General features: G+C 39.4%; 1 long non-coding RNA gene across 1 annotated transcript in view; it reads left to right on the top strand.

Annotated features, from left to right (window-relative positions):
• Positions 1-7,439, top strand: part of LOC147581628 (uncharacterized) — a 57,011-nt gene extending 49,572 nt beyond the window's left edge. Inside the window, exon 5 of the long non-coding RNA XR_015249717.1 lies at positions 7,141-7,439. This is a non-coding gene — a long non-coding RNA (uncharacterized LOC147581628). The remainder of the gene's footprint in view (positions 1-7,140) is intronic.
• Positions 7,440-18,367: the final 10,928 nt, after the last annotated feature.

Below are 18,367 nucleotides of genomic sequence, written 5' to 3'. Positions count from 1 at the left end.
AAGAAAACAAAGGCAGTAGACTCCTTGACATTGGTCTTAGAGATGATTTTTTGAATCTGACTTTAAAAGCAAAAGGCAACAAAAGCAAAAGTACAGTTAACTCTGAACTGCATGGGTCCACTTACACATGGATTTTTTTCAATAAATACAGTACAGTACTATAAATGTATTTTCTCTTTCTTATGATTTTCTTTTATTAAAATGTTTATTTTCAGAGACAGAGAGAGAGAGAGAGAGAGAGAGCAAGCACACATTGGAGAGGGACAGAGAGAGAGGGAGAGAGAGAGAATCCTAAGCAGGCTCCACACTGTCAGCAGAGAGCCTGACATGGGGCTCGATCTCACAATCCATGAAATCATGACCTGAGCCAAAATCAAGAGTTGGTTGCTTAACTACTGAGCCACCCAGGTGCCCTCTTTCTTATGATTTTCTTTTCTCTAGCTTTATTATAAAAATATAGTATACATGTATACAAACATACAAAGTAAGTATTAATCAGCTATTTATGTTATCATTAAGGCTTCCACTCAACAGTAGGCTGTTAGTAGTTACATTTTTGGGGACCAAAAAAATCCACACATGGATGGATTTTCTACTGTGTAGGGTGTCAGCGCCCTAACCTCCACATTGTTCAAACTCAGCTGAGAACAAGTGTAGCTATATCAAACAAAAATCTTCTGAACAGCAAAAGAAACCATCCATAAAATGAGGAGGCAACCTACTAAATGGCAGAAGATATTTGCAAATAATATATCTGATAAAGGTTAATATCCAAAATGTATAAAGAACTCATACAATTCAATCACAAAACAACAACAACAACAACAACAACAACAAACAATCCCAAACAATTAAAAATTGGGCAGAGGATCTGAATAGTCATTTTTCTGAAGAAGACACACATATTACAAACATGCACATAAAAAGATGCTCAACATCACTAATCATCAGAGAAATGCAAATCAAAACCACAATGAGATATTACTTCATACTTATTAGAATGGCTAATATCAAGAAAATAAGAAATAACAAGTATTGGTGAGGATATGGGGAAAGGCACCTCTTGGACATTGTTGGTGGAAATATAAATTGATGCAGCCACTATAGAAAATAAAAAAGTTGCTGGGGCGCCTGGGTGGCTCAGTCGGTTAAGCGTCCGACTTTGGCTCAGGTCACGATCTCGCGGTCCGTGAGTTCGAGCCCCGCGTCGGGCTCTGTGCTGACAGCTCAGAGCCTGGAGCCTGCTTCCGGTTCTGTGTCTCCCTCTCTCTCTGTCCCTCCCCCATTCATGCTCTGTCTCTCTCTGTCTCAAAAATAAATAAACGTTAAAAAAAAAAATTAAAAAAAAAATAAAAAAAGAAAATAAAAAAGTTGCAAATACAACTAGCATATGATCCAACAATTCCACTTCTAGGTATTTATCCAAAGAAAATTAAAACAGTAATTCAAAAAGATATATGCACCCTTCTGACCTTTGCAGCCAACATTATTTACAGTAGCCAAGATATGGAAACAACCTAATTATTCACTAACGAATGAGTGGATAAAGAAGATTCCATATGATGGAATACTACTTAGCCATAAAAAGTTACATCTTGCCATTTGAAACAACATGGGTGAACCTAGAAGGTATTATGCTAAGTGAAGTAAGTCAAACAGAGAAAGAAAAATGCCATATGACTTTGCTTATATGTGGTCTAAAAAAACAAATGAGAAATCAAAACTCATAAATACTGAGAACAGAATGGTGGTTGGCAGAGGGGACCCTGAGGGTTAGGGAGTATGTGAAATGGGTAAAGAAAGTCAAGAGATACAAACTTCCATTTATAGAATAAATAAGTCATGGGATGTAATGCTCAGTATGGTGACTGTAGTCAATAATATTGTATTGCATATTTGCAAGTTGCCAGGAGAGTAAATCTTAAATGTTCTAGTCACGAAAAAATTTTGTGACTTTGTATAACAATGGATGTAACTAGACTTATTGTGGTGATTATTTTGCAGTGAATACAGTTATAGAATCATTATGTTGTACACCTGAAATGAATATAATGTTATGTGTCAATTGTACCTAAAAACATAATAGCCCTGCCAGACTGGTGTCTCCCCTTCTTCCCTGGTGGTCCTTTGGCTCAAGTTGCTGAGGTACACAGGTGGCAGTCACAGCTTAAACTTGAAGGGATTTTTGCTATGTCTCCTGGAAGAGGTGTTCTCCCTTTGGGAACCAGGAGTTGAAGAGTCCAGAGTTGTGAGGACAGGAAGCACAAATTCCCTATGTGGTTTACTGAATGCGGTGGTAAGTGATGTCACTCCTTGGTTCCCAAGCCATGTATTCTTTCTTTGGGGGTACAGACCCATATAAGGGTTTTGATTAAAAGTGGGTAATGCTTTGGGGGCACCCCATCATCTGAAATTATTACTGTCCAGCTTTGGTATCCAATTTGCCATTAATACCAGGCCCTATTCCCAGCAGAGTGTAATCACTGGGCACTGTTCCCTCTAATCCTGTCAGGTGGCCTGAGTAGTTTCCTCACTTGTGTGCACTATCAATGCTTTGCTGAATACTTGTGGGAGACCCTCTGCAGAGCTCCAGAGTTCTCTTCCTTTTTTTTTTTTTTTTTTTTTTTTTTTAAATTTTTTTTTTTCAACGTTTATTTATTTTTGGGACAGAGAGAGACAGAGCATGAACGGGCGAGGGGCAGAGAGAGAGGGAGACACAGAATCGGAAACAGGCTCCAGGCTCTGAGCCATCAGCCCAGAGCCCGACGCGGGGCTCGAACTCACGGACCGCGAGATCGTGACCTGGCTGAAGTCGGACGCTTAACCGACTGTGCCACCCAGGCGCCCCCAGAGTTCTCTTCCTATACAGCTCTGTGTCCTACAAACTCTAGCCTCCTTGGTCTCTCTAGATTCTCTGATCTGTCTTTCCAATTTAGGAGGTCTGCTAGGTTTTATCTGATCCCCCACCCTTCACCATGACTTGGAAACTGTCCCAAGGCCTTATCTAGGGCAATTGTAGGGCTTACCTGTCTATTTCCTATCTCGGAGAGCACTCCTTCCCTACCTGATGTCCACTGTCTTGAAAATCATTTTTCATGTATTTTGTCCAGTTTTTTTGTTGTTTCAGAAGGAACAGAGGTCTGTGTAACTCTCAGTGTGTGAAGAATTTAACTGGGGTTTTGTAAACCTCAATGTTCTCTCCAGTTTCTCCATCACTCCTTTTCCATTGGAGCAATGTCAGCCTGGGATTTCCTGGCCTGCAAAGCAAAGGCTCACAGGTTAAAATAATAGCAGGACAATAACAAAAAAAAAACAAATATTCCTTAATGACATCTTTCCTGAGGAAGAGACGCAGAAGATTCTGTTGATTTCTAAACCCTATTTATTCTTGGTTTTGTTTTGTGGGGGAAATTGTCCAACCACACACGTGAGGAACAAAATTGCCCAATTTCAGGAACTTCAAATGTACCTAAGGAGAGTCCATTGTGCCCCCTGAAGCTCTCTCCTCTCAGTAAGATCAATTTCTGCTTGCTTTAATATATAGAGAGTTTAGTTTTTGTTTGTGTATCTTGATCTTTATAGCCCAGTGTCAGTCTCTGTAGTATTGCAGGCACTTTCCTACGTGCCTCACTGATGCAGGGGAGAGAGAGAAAACTGGCCTGGCTCCTGGTGGGGCTCCCATAAACCCTGTTCTCTGTGGGCATCACAGGGAAAGCAGAGGCTAGAACCCTGAGCATTTGACCCCTTACAACATCTCTGGCTGTTTATAACCTATTCTGTGGCATTGAACTGACATAGAAGTGAAAGCCCAGCTTCTTTAAACTAACACTGTAGGAGAATGAGTGCTTTAAGTGGACTTCACTGAGGTGCACTGAGGATTCATTTTGGTTGATCTCCAAATAGCTCAGGGAAAAAATTCAACATTCAGCTAAAATGGAGGCAGAAGCCTCCTATCTTACTCCTATATTGCTATCATATAGTAAGAACTTAGAGGATATAGAATGAATCCGAAATTTTATTAAAAATTTAAAATTCTAGGGACACCTGGGTGGCTCAATGGTTGAGCATCCGACTTGTGATTTCAGCTCAGGTCATGATCTCATGGTTCATGGGATTGAGCTCCGCCTGGGGCTCTGTGCTGTCAGCACAGAGCCTGCTTGGGATTCTCTCTCTCCCTCTCCCTGTGCCTCTCCCCCCTCCTCAAAATAATAAATCAACATTTAAAAACTTTTAAAATCTAAAGTTCCACTTATAGTGAAAAACATGCATTTATTGCGTGTGGCCTCAAACAGCCATATTAAAAATTCTTGGCATTTTGATTAAACACACATATGTACCTTGCACCATTACAATTGCACACAACAATTTAGTTTTTGAAAATATATTGTTTAGATACATCACAAGTTCTGTTAAACCTAAGTACTCACTTTCAAATCTGATACTCAAGATGTGTAATTTGCCTGTACACAGGTAAGCTGATGGTTCAATATGCTTTAGTTGGAGGTACAACAGATCAGTTGCTGAAGTTTCCCAGTAGTGTCCATCTTGTACTTTGATGACACCCATAGAATGCTTAAGGGCACTGAAGTTTAGGAGATAAAGGCCAGAGTGTGTTCACTTACCTGCTGAATCAAACTCATGCATAACACAATAAATAGTACTTAAAACCTTCTTTAAATTACTATTTCCAGATCTGCCCCAACCACAGACTGTTCTTGCTTTGGGAACAGAAAAGAGAAAGACACCTGTTGAGCATATTTCTTTTTCTTTGTAGTGTTCCATTGAAGAAAAAGACTAAATTAGTTTGCTTTCTTTCCTGAATGATGGCAATTTCAGGAAATCCTGGAACAAATTGTTTCCAACTCAATGAATCCAGGTGATTTTCTTTTTTATTGTGGTGGACATTGGCTTAGTCTAAGCAGATGGACCCATATGCAAAAAAGTCTCTGTATATCTGATCTAGGTCTTATATACAAGCCCTACTAAGCATTTGCAAATACTTTTTGGCTATATTTGACTGTTTAATTATACTTAGTTTAAATTATACTTAGTACAGTTTGGAAATTTCTTACAAAACTAAACATACTCTCACCATATGATATGCAACAATCACTCCATGGTATTTAGTCAAAGGAGTTGAAAACTCATGTCTACACAGGTATCTGCACACAGATATGTAAAAGTGCTTTATTCACAACTGCCAAAACTTGAAAGCAACCAAGATGTCTTTTGGTAGGTGAATAGATAATAACCTGTGGTACATCTAGACAATGGAATATTATTTAGTGCTAAAAAGAAATGAGCTATTAAGCCATGAATAGATATGGAGGAAACTTAAATGTATATTACTGAAAGAAGCCAATCTGAAAAGTATACATACTCTATGTGATTCCAACCATATGGTATTCTGGAAAGGCAAAGCTATGGAAACAGGTAAAAAGATCAGTGATTGCCAGGGATTAGCAAGAGGGAGGGATGAATAGATAAAACAGAGGATTTTCAGGGCAATAAATACTGTAATGATGGATATATGTCAGTATATATGATGGTCCAAACTCATAAAATGTACAACACCAAGAGTGCACCCTAATGTAAACTGTGTACTTTGGGTGATCAGTGTGGCTTATGTGTGCCAATGGAGGTTCATCAGTTGTAACAAATGTACCATTCTGTTGGTGTACCACTCCCCATAATAAGGGAGGCTGTGCATGTGTGGGATTGCTCTGCCCTTTTCCCTCAGTTTTCCTGTGAACCTAAAACTGCTCTAAAAAATAAAGACTATTTGAAAAAGATACTTAATAGTGAAATGAAGGATATTCCTACTGTTAAACACCTAATCAAAACTCCTCTTTCAATAATCTGATTAAACTATGGAATGCTAATGCAAGTTATTTTATAGAAACACTTGAAGGGGGAAAAAAATCAAATGATAGTTCTAAATAACATTTTAAAGGGAGATAAGTTGATCAGCCTCTGAAGGTTAGTGTTTCCTACACTGTCATCTTGCTCCCCCACTGGGATGTGGCTGGACCATGACATTGAATTTATTACTTTTGTGTTTTTTTCAATACTGTTGGAATTTTCCACGTCATCTTCCTCGCAGACTGAGTATGCTCTCATATTCTGTTAAGAGCAGGATTAGCCCCAAATGACTAGTGTATTAGTTTGCTTAGGCTGCCCTTTTATAGTACCAGAGACTAGGTGGCTTCAACAACAGAAATTTATTGTCTCAGAGTTCTGGAGGCTGAAAGTCCAAAATCAAGGTGTGGGCAGGCGGGCCTCTCTCCTTGGCTTGATGATGGCTGTCTTCTTTGTATGTCTTTAGTTGGTCTTCCCTCTGTGTGTGTCTGTGTCCTCTATCTATCTATCTATCTATCATCTATCTAATCTACCTAGTTTTTAAAGTTTATTTATTTTGAGAGAGAGAGAGAGTGAGCAGGGGAGGGGCAGGGAGAGAGGGAGGGAGAGAGAGAATCCAAAGTAGACTCTGTGTTGACAGCAAGGAGCCCAATATGGGCTCAAATCATGAACTGTGAGATTATGACCTGAGTTGGGCCTCATGAACTGTGAGATTATGACCTGAGTTGAAACCAAGAGTTAGACACAGGCGCCCCCTAATCTCTTAGAAAGGCACCAGTCATTGGCGTAAGGCCCACTCTGATGACCTCTTTCACCTTAATTACACCTTTAAAGACTCCATCTCCAAATGTAGTCACATTCAGAGGTAATATAAAGCTCTTTTTTTTTAAATGTTTATTTATTTTTTTGAGAAGAGAGAGACAGAGCATGAGCGGGGGAGGAGAGAGAAAGAGGGAGACACAGAATCTGAAACAGGCTCCAGGCTCTGAGCTGTCAGCACAGTCGGACGCGGGGCTCGAACTCACTGACCACGAGATCATGACCTGAGCCGAAGTCGGATGCTTAACCAACTGAGCCACCCAGGCGCCCCCACATTCAGAGGTAATAGGGTTAGAACTTCAACATATGAATTTTGGGAAGATACAGTTCAGCCCACAACAGTTAGGTTCTGACCCAAGCTAAAGGTCTGTGGGGTGTGCTTGGAGAGTTCATGACCACTCTGTGTTGTAGTCAATTTTTCTGAGAAGGCACCCTTTTGTTTGTTTGTTTGTTTGTTTACAGATGAGACAACTTGTTTTTGGATGTGTTTACCCAAGAGTCTACAACTACATGTTTGCAGTGATAAATATGGAAACTGAGAAGTTTGCTGAGCTGGTCCCATCTCCACATTCATCCAGGCAGATGGCACATGCATCATACCCATCTCCTTTCTGGAAATTACCTAGACAACGCCTCTTAAGATGATCTTTATAAAATATTTCTTCTAGTTGGATGTTTGTCCTGGAAAAATTGTGTGAATATGAAAATGAGTGTCAGGATGAGATGAATTAATTAAAAAGAAGGAAGAATTCCAGAAGTCAGCTTAATTCTGGAACTGAATCAATGTCACTTCTTTCTTCATATGTGAATTCATCTTTCATAGAGTTATCTGATACTTTCCCAACAAAGGCAGATGGAATGTCACCTTTTCCCCCAAAACACATTATGTGGGTTCCATACTAATTACTTCAACAGTATCAATACTGTGAACTATGGCTGCTTTGTATCCTGTTCTCTGTGTATTTAAAATCTTAATATCAAAATTACCCTTGATAGAACTGGGCAGAGAAATACAAGATGAGCTTAGAGCATCTTGAAAGCAGGGAAGTAAGGAAGTTCTCACTAAAGAAATAAGAAAGTAAGGAAATAGTAAGGAAGGAAGAGAGATGGAAGAGAGAAATAGAAATTGGAGGTTGGGGGAAGAGTGGTGGGGAAAAACAGAGGGAAAAAAGGAAAGAAAGAAGGAAAGAAAGAAAGAAAGAAAGAAAGAAAGAAAGAAAAAGAAAGACAGAAAAAGAAAGAAAGAAGAGATGAAGGATGGGGGAGTGTCAAAGGGACACAGGAGCCAACCGAAAGAACTCCCAATGGCCAAAGTTAGAAAATTTTGAACAATAACAAAAAATGATAGTAATGGATTATAACACAGAGAATAAAGTAACTATCCATTAATCTATACTGATATAAATGACTAAAGAAATAAATGGAGGAGAAGGGACAAATCTTCCTTAAAGAGAATACCAAATTATATATGTGGATTCTCCTCCTTCCAGGAGGTGGATCTTAATTCCCCTACTCTTGAATGTGAGCTAGACTTGGTGATTCACTTCCAAAAAATTGAGTGTAGAAAGGGAAAAGTCAGTAACTTTACAGTGGAGAATCCTCGTGGGCATGACCTTAACCAAATGATCAAGGTCAACATCACCAGTGATAAATTGTGTTGATGTGTATTTTTTGACATGAAATGATGAGAACAGCACTTTATATCTGTGGCATTCTTGCCAAACCCATAACCCCAGTCTAATAATGAGAAAACACCAGACAATGAGGGCAGACATTAATGGAAAAACTAGTGAAGTTCACATAGTGTCTGTAGTTCAATTAATAGTATTGTACTAGTGTTAATTTCTTAGTTTTGACACATGTACCATGGTTATGTAACGTGTTAACATTAGGGGAAGTTGGATGAAGGGCATATAGGAACCCTGAACTATCTTTGCAACTTTCTGTAAATTGAAAATTATTCCAAAATAAAAATTTAATTTAAAAAGTTACACATGAAAAGCTGCTCAACATCACTCATCATGAGGGAAACACAAATCAAAACCACAATGAACAATCCCCTCACACCTGTCTGAATGACTAATTTCAAAAAAAACAAAAAATAACAAGTGAAGGATGTGAAGAAAAGAGAAACTTCATGCAGTTGGTGGGAATGTAAATTGGTGCAGTCACTGTGGAAAACAGTATGGAGGTCTCTCAAAAAATTAGAGATAGATCACCATAGAATCCAGCGATTTCACTGGATTTCCAAAGAAAATGAAAACACTAACTTGAAAAGATATTTGTATCTCCATGTTAACTGCAGCATGATTTACAATAGCCCAGATATGGAAACAACCTAAGTGTCTATCAATGGATGAATGGATAAAGAAGATGTGATACACACAAACATAGATACTCTGAACTGTCATTCAACCATTAAAAAAAAATGACATCTTGCCATTTGCTACAAAATGGATGGACTGTGAGGGTATTATGCTAAGTGAAATAAATCAGACAAAGAAAGACAAATACCGTATGATCTCACTTACATGTGGAATCTAAAAAACAAAACAAAAACCAAGTTCATAGATATAGAGAACAGATTGGTGGTTGCCAGAATTGAGGGGTAGAGGGAGAGAGAAATAGGTGAAGGGGCTCCAAAGGTACAAACTTGTAGTTACAAAAGAAATGTCATGGGGATATGATGTACAGCATGGAAACTATGGTTAATAATACATATTGCACATTTGAAAGTTGCTAAGAGAGTAAATCTTAAAAGTTCTCATCAAAAGAAAAAATGTATTATGTACGGCCACAGATGTTAACTTACTGTGGTGATTATTTGCAATATATACAAATATTGAATCGTTATGTTGTATACCTAAAACTACTATAATGTAATACCTCAAGTTTAAAACAATCCAGGGAAGGATAAAAAATTATAATCATTTTTCTAATTAACTCAGTGACTATCCTAGTGTTTTTTCAGTGGTGAAGGTGTTGTAAGCTTCTTCTCTGGTTCTAAATTAATCTCTGGTTCAAGCCTTTAGCCTAAAGTCTATAACCAAATCTTGCTTAGGGACATCAAATGTCTAAGGTGCATTTTCAAAACTACACTAAATATGTAAAAATATCTCCATCTAAGGTCAATAGGTTTGAGAATACAAGGGGCCAAACAGCCATAATGGCCTGTATCTCAGTGGGCAATAGCATTAACATTGCCAGAGGGATAGACCCAGAACACAAATAAGGTTGCTTGGCCATATAGCTACAGGAGGAATCTCTGCCAGGACTTCAGGATAAGTGTCCACACTCTTTGCTACAGCCTCAAGAGCAAGCCTACAAATGAATATTATTATATTTTTGTTGTCGAAAGTTTCGAACTCAAATTCTAAAAGTATAACACTCTAGTGAAGGAGTAATAATATTGCCTCACACTTAGCAACTACATTCTTGCTGTTATTGCTATGCTATTTGCAACACCAAATAAGTGCTGGCTTTTAATGGCACATCAAAAAAATATAATTAATCCTTTTGTGGTGAGCCCTTATAGACATATCCCCTTTTGAAGCCAACATTGTGGCTGGATCAGCTCTCGTGGTTCCCGTGATTGCAAGACATACCTCAGCAACAACGACGAGGAAACTTTGAAAACACAAGGTACTCTGGAAGACACCTGGGGTCTCATCACCTTGCTGAGCCCTGCAGGACCCTCCAAAGGGCCCACACCTGTGCCTCATGACAGAGCAAGCACATGGATGCCAGCTGGCCAGAGAGCCAGGCACCCTCATTTGGGAATAGCAACAATCAACCAAGACAGGGACCAACATATTTTGGATTTTTTTCCCCTAGAAAAAGCAAATTATGTCATGGAAAGTTCTAAAATACATGATAGCCATTTCCATGCAGTATACTTTGCTACAAAATAACCCCATGTGCTTAGAAACAAGAACTCAGGCTTTAAAAAAAAAAAAAAAGCAGATCACAGACCTTGTGAATGAAGCCCTACCCTATCTCAGTGCTTATAGCAGCATCCTGGTTGCTGTTAAGCCTCACAGGGAGGAGGAGAAGGTGGTTTGTCCTGGGCTCTAAGAGGAGGAGGTGATGGCAGGAGCCCAGGTGAGTGCACATGGCCACGATGTTTAACATGGTAGGGCATGGGGTCCCTCCATCCTGCACAGTGTGATGTGTGACGGTACACCTGTTGAAATGTTGCTTCCTCCAGATCTGATCCCGGAACTCTGCAGGATGGCTCTCAGAAAGTCCTGTTCCAGAACAGAGGTATTTCTTAAAATAAGATGTGTGTTCTAAGTGGCTTGACCACCAGCCCAGAGGCTAGTGCACGGCAGAAAATAGTTTAGTGTTTTAATTATCATATTTTCTAGAAGTAACTCGATACCTAGGGGTCCTAGCTTGGGTGAATCAAAAAGCCCTCCATCTTTACCTGCAGGCAGCATTCTCCAGTGAGTATGTTTACACAACTTTTGTTTAATATGTCTGTTTCTCTAGATCCCAAACTATAGGGAATTGTTTTCTTAAAGAATTCTTATGAAGTCTGTTGTTTTCAGTTTGATGAGTAAACAAAAAAAATGTGTTTTGGGTACCCCATTTTTCTCTATCATGTTCTTAATGACTTCATATATTTTATATTCTTTGTACCTGAATCAAAGATGATTAATCATGGATATTATAGCACATAATTTGGGAGTTTTACTCTCTTAAGAAATTTTTGAGAGCCCAGAAACAGAACCACGTGTGTATGGGAATTTCTTGCTATTGCAAGTTTGGAGGTCTAAAGTTTGTTTTGCACTCATGGCCTCTTAAGGGTAAGCCTGGTTTTTTTTTTTTTTTCTATTTGCAATAGAGTTCTAAAATATTATCATTTCAATGTGTAACCAATGTAAAAAATTAAGATATTCTAGCTTCTTTTCTTACTGAGTCTTTGAAATCTGGTGTTTATTTTACACTTCCGGTACATCTAAACCTGACCATTTTGACTAGCCCCATTTCTGGTGTTCACCACCTAAATGAGGCTTGCCTAGTTGTAGACGTAATTCTCAAACATGCCTTGTTTGTTTGCTTCCTCACCCTCAAGTCTGTCTTTCAACTTGATGGGAATCACCTGGCAACTGTGTTACGCTAGAGTGGTTAGTGGTGGAGTAGATGGTGGCAGTCCTAATCTGATTTGGCTGTAGTGCTGATTCCCTCTGTGTAATTAAGGAACCTGGGTGTACTAGTGAAGCTTTTAGGGTTTAGATTCTTGGTTCAGCTTTTCTGACCCAAAATTTTATGCTACTTCCTCGTCTCTGTTCTCAAACCAACTGTTGTCACCTGTGCTCAACTCTTCCTCATAATCCTTGCTGAATGCAGCAAATAAACACCGACACGTGCTAGCACTCCAACTTGTCCAACCATTTTCCTTATGACGATCGTCTCCAGTGGGCATTTGGTCTACCTTCCAAGTTATCCCAGATGACAGTTTCACCAATGGTTTACCAAATGTTGGTTTGGCCCATGAAATCTATTTCCTGGTAGCTTGCCCTCAATTGCTAAGCTACGGTTACATATTTTGGTTTTAGTATGGCAGCACCCCACTTCAGACCAGGAATTTCTGATAAGGGATAATGTTAGATGCTCTAGCAGTCCCCCCAAATTTCCATGGTTTTCCATGATCAAAGTTCATTTTTTTCTCGTATAATAATCCAGCTGGTGGGAATGAGGCTCTGTCTTGTGGATCCCAAATCCCCTAAGGCCTAATAATTCTCTGCTTTCAGCCAGAATGGGGGAAAAAAGGGAGTGTAGGGAAAGTATGAGTACTTAAAAGTCTTGGCCTGAAATTGACACATTGCTCACATTTCATTGATTAGAAAATAATCCCCTGGCCACATGAACAGCAAGGGAAGCTGGAAAGGGTAATCTTGGTACCCAGGAAGAAAAGGAGAGCTTGGGTTTTGTTGAGTGGTAGCCATCCTTACCATATGAGTGAAGTTGGCATTTAACATCCCTTTGCATACTTTTTTTTTTTTTTTTTAAGGGAGAGAGGGCAAAAGTGGGGGAGAGGGGCAGAGAGAAAGAGAGAGAATCTTAAGCAGGCTCCACGCTCATCATGGAGCCCGATGTCAGTCTCCATCTCATGACCTGAGCTGAAATCAAGACTCAAATGCTTAACTAACTGAGCTACCCAGGCACCCTTCTTTTTCATACATTTCTTGTCTGGTGTTTGGTATTCAAGGTTAGATTTGATTGTCCTAGTCCTAAAAAGATATAAATTGGGAGTAGTAGTTCTTTTTTTGAAAGAATTTGGGGAAGACTAAAATTTACCCATTTTTTAAATGATTGGTAGATTTTTCCACTCAAGTGCTTTGCTTCTTTGTAGAAAGAGTTTTAACCATTGATTCAGTTTGTTAAGTGGTTATGGAATGATTCAGGTTTTCTATTCTTATTAATTTTGGTAGGCTCTACTTTTTAAAGAAATTGATCCATTTCTTTTTTTTTTTATGTTTATTTTTGAGAGAGACAGACAGACAGATACAGAGTGTGAGCAGAGAAAGGGAGGCACAGAATCCAAAGCAGACTCCAGGCTCTGAGCTGTCAGCACAGAGCCTGATGTGGGGCTTGAACCCACAAGCTGCAGGCTGATGACCTGAGCTGAAGTTGGACGCTTAACCAACTGAGCCACCCAGGCACCCCAGAAATTGATCCATTTCAATGAATTTTTCAATGAACTTGATAAATATGCTCACAATATACACTCCATGTCTTCTTTTATTTCTGCAGCATTTGGAAGTGTTTCCATTTTCATTTCTAGTATTTATCTACCTCTTTTAGGAATGTAGTTGAGGTTGTTCTCCAGCAAGACCAGGGTATAAACCAGGAAAGGTGAAAACATGGAATTGATGGCCTCTAACCGTGGAGGGAAGGGCAGGAATCCTGGGAGACAACTGTGTGATGGCCTCTGAAAGTCTCAGCCCACAAAGGAGAAGAGGAGTAAGGGTGGTCTTCAGGAAAAAAAGAGGGAGGCAGTTCACTGAATGGAGAGTATGACTAAAAGTTTTGGGGGAAAGGCAGATCATTAAAGAAAATGAACTGAGAAAATATAAGGGATAAAACTGCACAAGAAACATATAAGCCAACATAAAATGTGACATAATTATAAGGAATTAATGGAGTGTAAAAATAGAGAACCTTATCTTTCCTCCATGCTAGAGATACTGTCTTTCAAGTGGACCGGTGTCATAAAATTGAATCCACAGAGGAATCAATGTAATTCTAACGATGCCATGCAGCCCAGCATGGGAAAATATTTGTATAACCATAATAATAAAATGCTTTTATGGATTTCAACTTAGAGAGTGCGTAGGGATGGGCAAACACTTCGTTGAAGGACAGAAGTAGAGTTTAATAAGCCTTGAAAAATATTCTAAAAAGTAAAAACTACAGTTATTCTCATAATGTACATCTTTATACATATGTCCCATTATTTCTTTAGGATGAGTTTCCAGGGGCTGGGTGTCTGCAAATATGGGTGTACATTTAGAATTAATACACTCTCCTTAGAATTAAATCACCCTCTGGAAAAGTGTACCAATTCATAGTCTCTAGGATGTCTCCCCGATCCTATCTGCTTCAGTTCTAGGAAATCCTCAGAGCTTCTGGCCTGTTTATGGTATCCTTCTCTGTTTTCCAGCCTTGCTACAGTTAGTTCCCTGTCTATTACTATTTAGTGGAACCTTTCAAAGTATTTTTGCATCAGGCGGGAGTTGGAGCATGTGTCCTCAAATTACCATCTTGAAAGCAGGAGGCCCCTGCCAGCTTTTTAAATGTAAATTTTTTTTTTCTTCCTGATTATAAAAGTAATGCATGCTCATTGTAGAAACAGTGTGAAGAGAAAACACCTGAGCTTTCGAAAAGGCCTAGAAGTAGGAGCATACTGGCCAGGGCAGTCTGTTCTGTGGAGAGTGGTGAAGAGCCTTTTTGGTGTCTCATCTGCTGGGGCAGGGAAAGGAAAAAAACCACCTCTTTCTCCCTCTTGTTTGCCAAAAATATTAAGAGACCAAGATCATCTGGTTTTGCCTGGTAATTTTCCCAGTGGAAGCAGCAAGGCTTTATTTTGGTATCTTCCTGTGATCATTGGTGCTCCTACAATTGGGTTTGCCCCAATGTCTTTCTTTGGCCTCCCTGTACTCCTGAACAGTGAGCCCCATACCCTGGAACCCTGCTGACTGTGCCTGTTCCTTCCTGCAGCAAGATCATTCAGCTGGTTCATTTAGAACTGCTAATGACTTAAAAATCTATATGAAACGTATGTTACATCAGCCTGTGCCTGATGGATTGCCACCACCACGGGGAGAAAAGGAACTCTGCTAAACCAGTTAGATCCAGACCTGATTGGTAAAGAATCAGATGTCCTCAGGGGCTCGGGTACCCCTTGGAAATCTGGTGGAACTTGACCTGAAATTCTTTCCACAGCCTTGGATTTTCATTTTCCATACACTTCCTGTCTTTGTTCTCTTGTGGTTTTCTTCTCTGTTCCCACTTCACATCAGCAACCTCTATTCACAGACATCTGACACATTCAGTAAGTGAAGTTTCATAGGGAGAGACCATTTCCAGCACCACTCACCTCCAACCTTGTCTTTTGTCTTTACTCTCCCTCACCCCCCATGCCTCCCTACCCTCACACCTGCCCAACCACCCATATGCAGGGCCTTAGAAAGGGCGACCCATCCAGGCTCCCAACCATTCACATTACACCAGATTGCCTATCCCCAACCCACTGAAATCACAGGGAATTAAAATGTCTCCATCTTGTTTTTTTTTTTACTTTATTATTTGAAAAGAATGCTCTTATGTGATGGTTGGTTTTATATGTCACCTTGGCTGGGCTACTGCACTTACTTATTTAATCAATCACTGATCTAGGTGTCTCTGTGAAGATATTTCACAGATGTGGTTAACATCTACAATCGGTTGACTTTAAGGAGACCCTCGATATGGGTGCACCCCATCCCATCAGTTGGAGGCTTTAAGACAAAACACTGAGGTTTTTCCTGACAGGAAGTTCTGCCTCAAGACTGGAACGTTAACTCCTGTTGGAGGTGCCAGCCTGCCAGCCTGCCCTACACATTTTGGACTTGCCAGACTCCACAATCATGCAACTCAATTTCTTTTTCTTTTCTTTTTTTTTTTTCATTTATTTATTTTTGAGAGACAGAGCACAAGTGGGGAGGGGCAGAGAGAAGGAGACAGAATCCAAAGCAGGCTCCAGGCTCTGAGCTGTCAGCACAGAGCCCGACACTGGGCTCAAACTCACAAACTGTGAGATCATGACTTGAGCTGAAGTCGGACGTTTCACTGACTGAGCCACCCAGGTGCCCCCATACAACCTGATTTCTTAAAAATACATCTCTTTACACACCCACACACACCTATATGAATATTTCTTGTATAAATGTATATCTTCTATCTATCTGTTTTTTCTTATTGGTTTTATACACATCCTATTGATTCTATTTTTTTGGAGAACCCTGACAGATATACCTTGTGTATTTGTTGCAATTCATAACTGAAGCATATTTAGTATAGACAATTACAAATCAGAGGAAAAATCTTACCAGCAATTTTACCACCATCAGAAAATAATCACTATTAACCTTTGAAGAGCTATGTGTAGGTGTACATATTTCAAAAAGGTGTATTTTACACTTTTAAAAAACATGTTTATTTTTATTTTGCAAGAGAGTGAATGCGGGATGGGGCAGAGGGAGAGAGAGAAAATCCCAAAGAGTCTCCATGCAGAGACTGACACAGGTCTCGATCTCCTGTACTGTGAGATCATGCCCTGAGCAGAAACCAGGACTCAGATGCTTAACTGACTGAGCCACCCAGGGGTCCCTACACATTTTTATAAATAGCTTTCCCACTTAATATATTATGAATAGCTTTCTATGTCATTAGGTACAGAGATACATAATTTTAAATGGTTGCCAAATATTACATTGCTGGCTTTACTGGAATTTCTTTAATCCTTCTAGTATTGGAAGATTACATTGTCGATTTTCATTATTATAAACAACGTTGTAAAAAAACATCCTTGCACATATATCTTTGTGCCCTTGGTCTATGATTTCTAATGGAAAAATTGTCCTGGCCACCCTCTCATGCTCCCACACACCCATACCCCCTGAGGATATTTTCTATAAAACAGTGATCTGCTTGGGCTGTTGACCTAAGTGGGGCTCATACATTGTTAGAGCTGGAAAGACCTTACAGATCTGTTCAAGCCTCATCATTTTCTCATAAATGAAGGCCATGAGAGGGGATGTAATTCCCCAATGTTACGAAGCCAGCTGAGCACTACTGATCAGGGCCCAGAACCTAAATTTCACTAAATCTGTGCTTTAAGATGAATTGAGTGCATTCCCTTCAATTGGTGGATTTTATCTCTGCAGAGCACTACACCCTGTTTAGGTAATGTCCTTCAGTTGTGTGAAAGTCAACATTCAGGGAAAATGTCTTTAGCATTTTGCCCCAGGGAAGCCAGCCCAGTGAAAGATGAAAGAGAAAAACTCAAGTTCTCAATTTCTGGAGGACCTAACTTCTGTGACTGTTTGATTAGGTAAACTATCCTGCAGGCAAGATAGTGGTTGCTGCTAAATCAATGTGCACAGTAATTATTCATGACAATAAAATATCCTTTTTATTAGGCAAAAAAGTTTTTACATTATAAAAATAACATATGGTCTTGAAAGCCAGGCATTTTGAAGAGTAGGAAGAAAACAAATTTTCTGTAGTCCTATCATCTAAAGATGTTAATATTTTAGTTAATTTATTTCTAGTTTTTGTGTGTTTGTAATTTCTATAATATGAAGTTATAGTCTATATAGATTTTTTTCCTTACTGTCACATTGTAAACATTGCCTTTGTTATTATATAGTCTTCATAAATATAATTTTAATAACTGCATAATAACATTAATGTGCCAGTGTAGCATTCCCCTATTATTGGACACGTGGTTGTTTCTACTCTTACACTGCAGGAGATAGAGACGGGGACAGAAAAAGGTCCTCCAAAGGATGTATAGGTTGGTAATGGTGGAAATGGTATTTCAAGGTTAACGTGTATTGGTAGCCCTAGGCTGCACTTCTGTTCAATAGACAGTAATAACTAGAAATAAGATAACCAGGATAATTCTAACCTGACATTATTCTTAGAGTCTTGAGCACCTGTTTGAAGGAGGGACTCTTAACATTCCTATTCAATCTAAGGATTTAAAAAAATGATCACTTGTCCTGTACATTAAATTTGCAAGATTCTTTATAGGCTGATAAAGTCCTTACAGCCCCATTTTGTAAAACTGTCCTCTGCAAACGAATTGCCTGGGAAATATGTTAACATTTAGACTCCTGAGCTCACCTGTAGAAAGTCTGATTTGGGATTAAGATGGGAGCTGAGGATATGCATTCTTATTCAGCACTTCAGGTGCTTCTAATACAGGTTAGACATCAGCCCACCTCAAGGAATTATGATGCTTGTTAGTGGAATATCTTCTGCGAGATGGATGGGTACATGTCCCACATGTTCAAGTCCATTCACCCACAGAATATTTCTCCCATGCCTCAGCAGTTAGCGATGAATCAGATCTTTCCCCCCATACAAATGCAACTTATCCTTAATTGCAGCTGACATTTTACATCAAGATTAAGTT

The sequence above is a fragment of the Puma concolor genome, chromosome B1 (assembly GCF_028749965.1).
Source record: "Puma concolor isolate L17-30 chromosome B1, mPumCon1.1.hap2, whole genome shotgun sequence".
In the NCBI taxonomy this organism is placed as follows: Eukaryota; Metazoa; Chordata; class Mammalia; order Carnivora; family Felidae; genus Puma; species Puma concolor.
The sequence above is the reverse complement of the archived record's forward strand: the minus strand, read 5'-3'. Positions and strand labels throughout refer to the sequence as shown.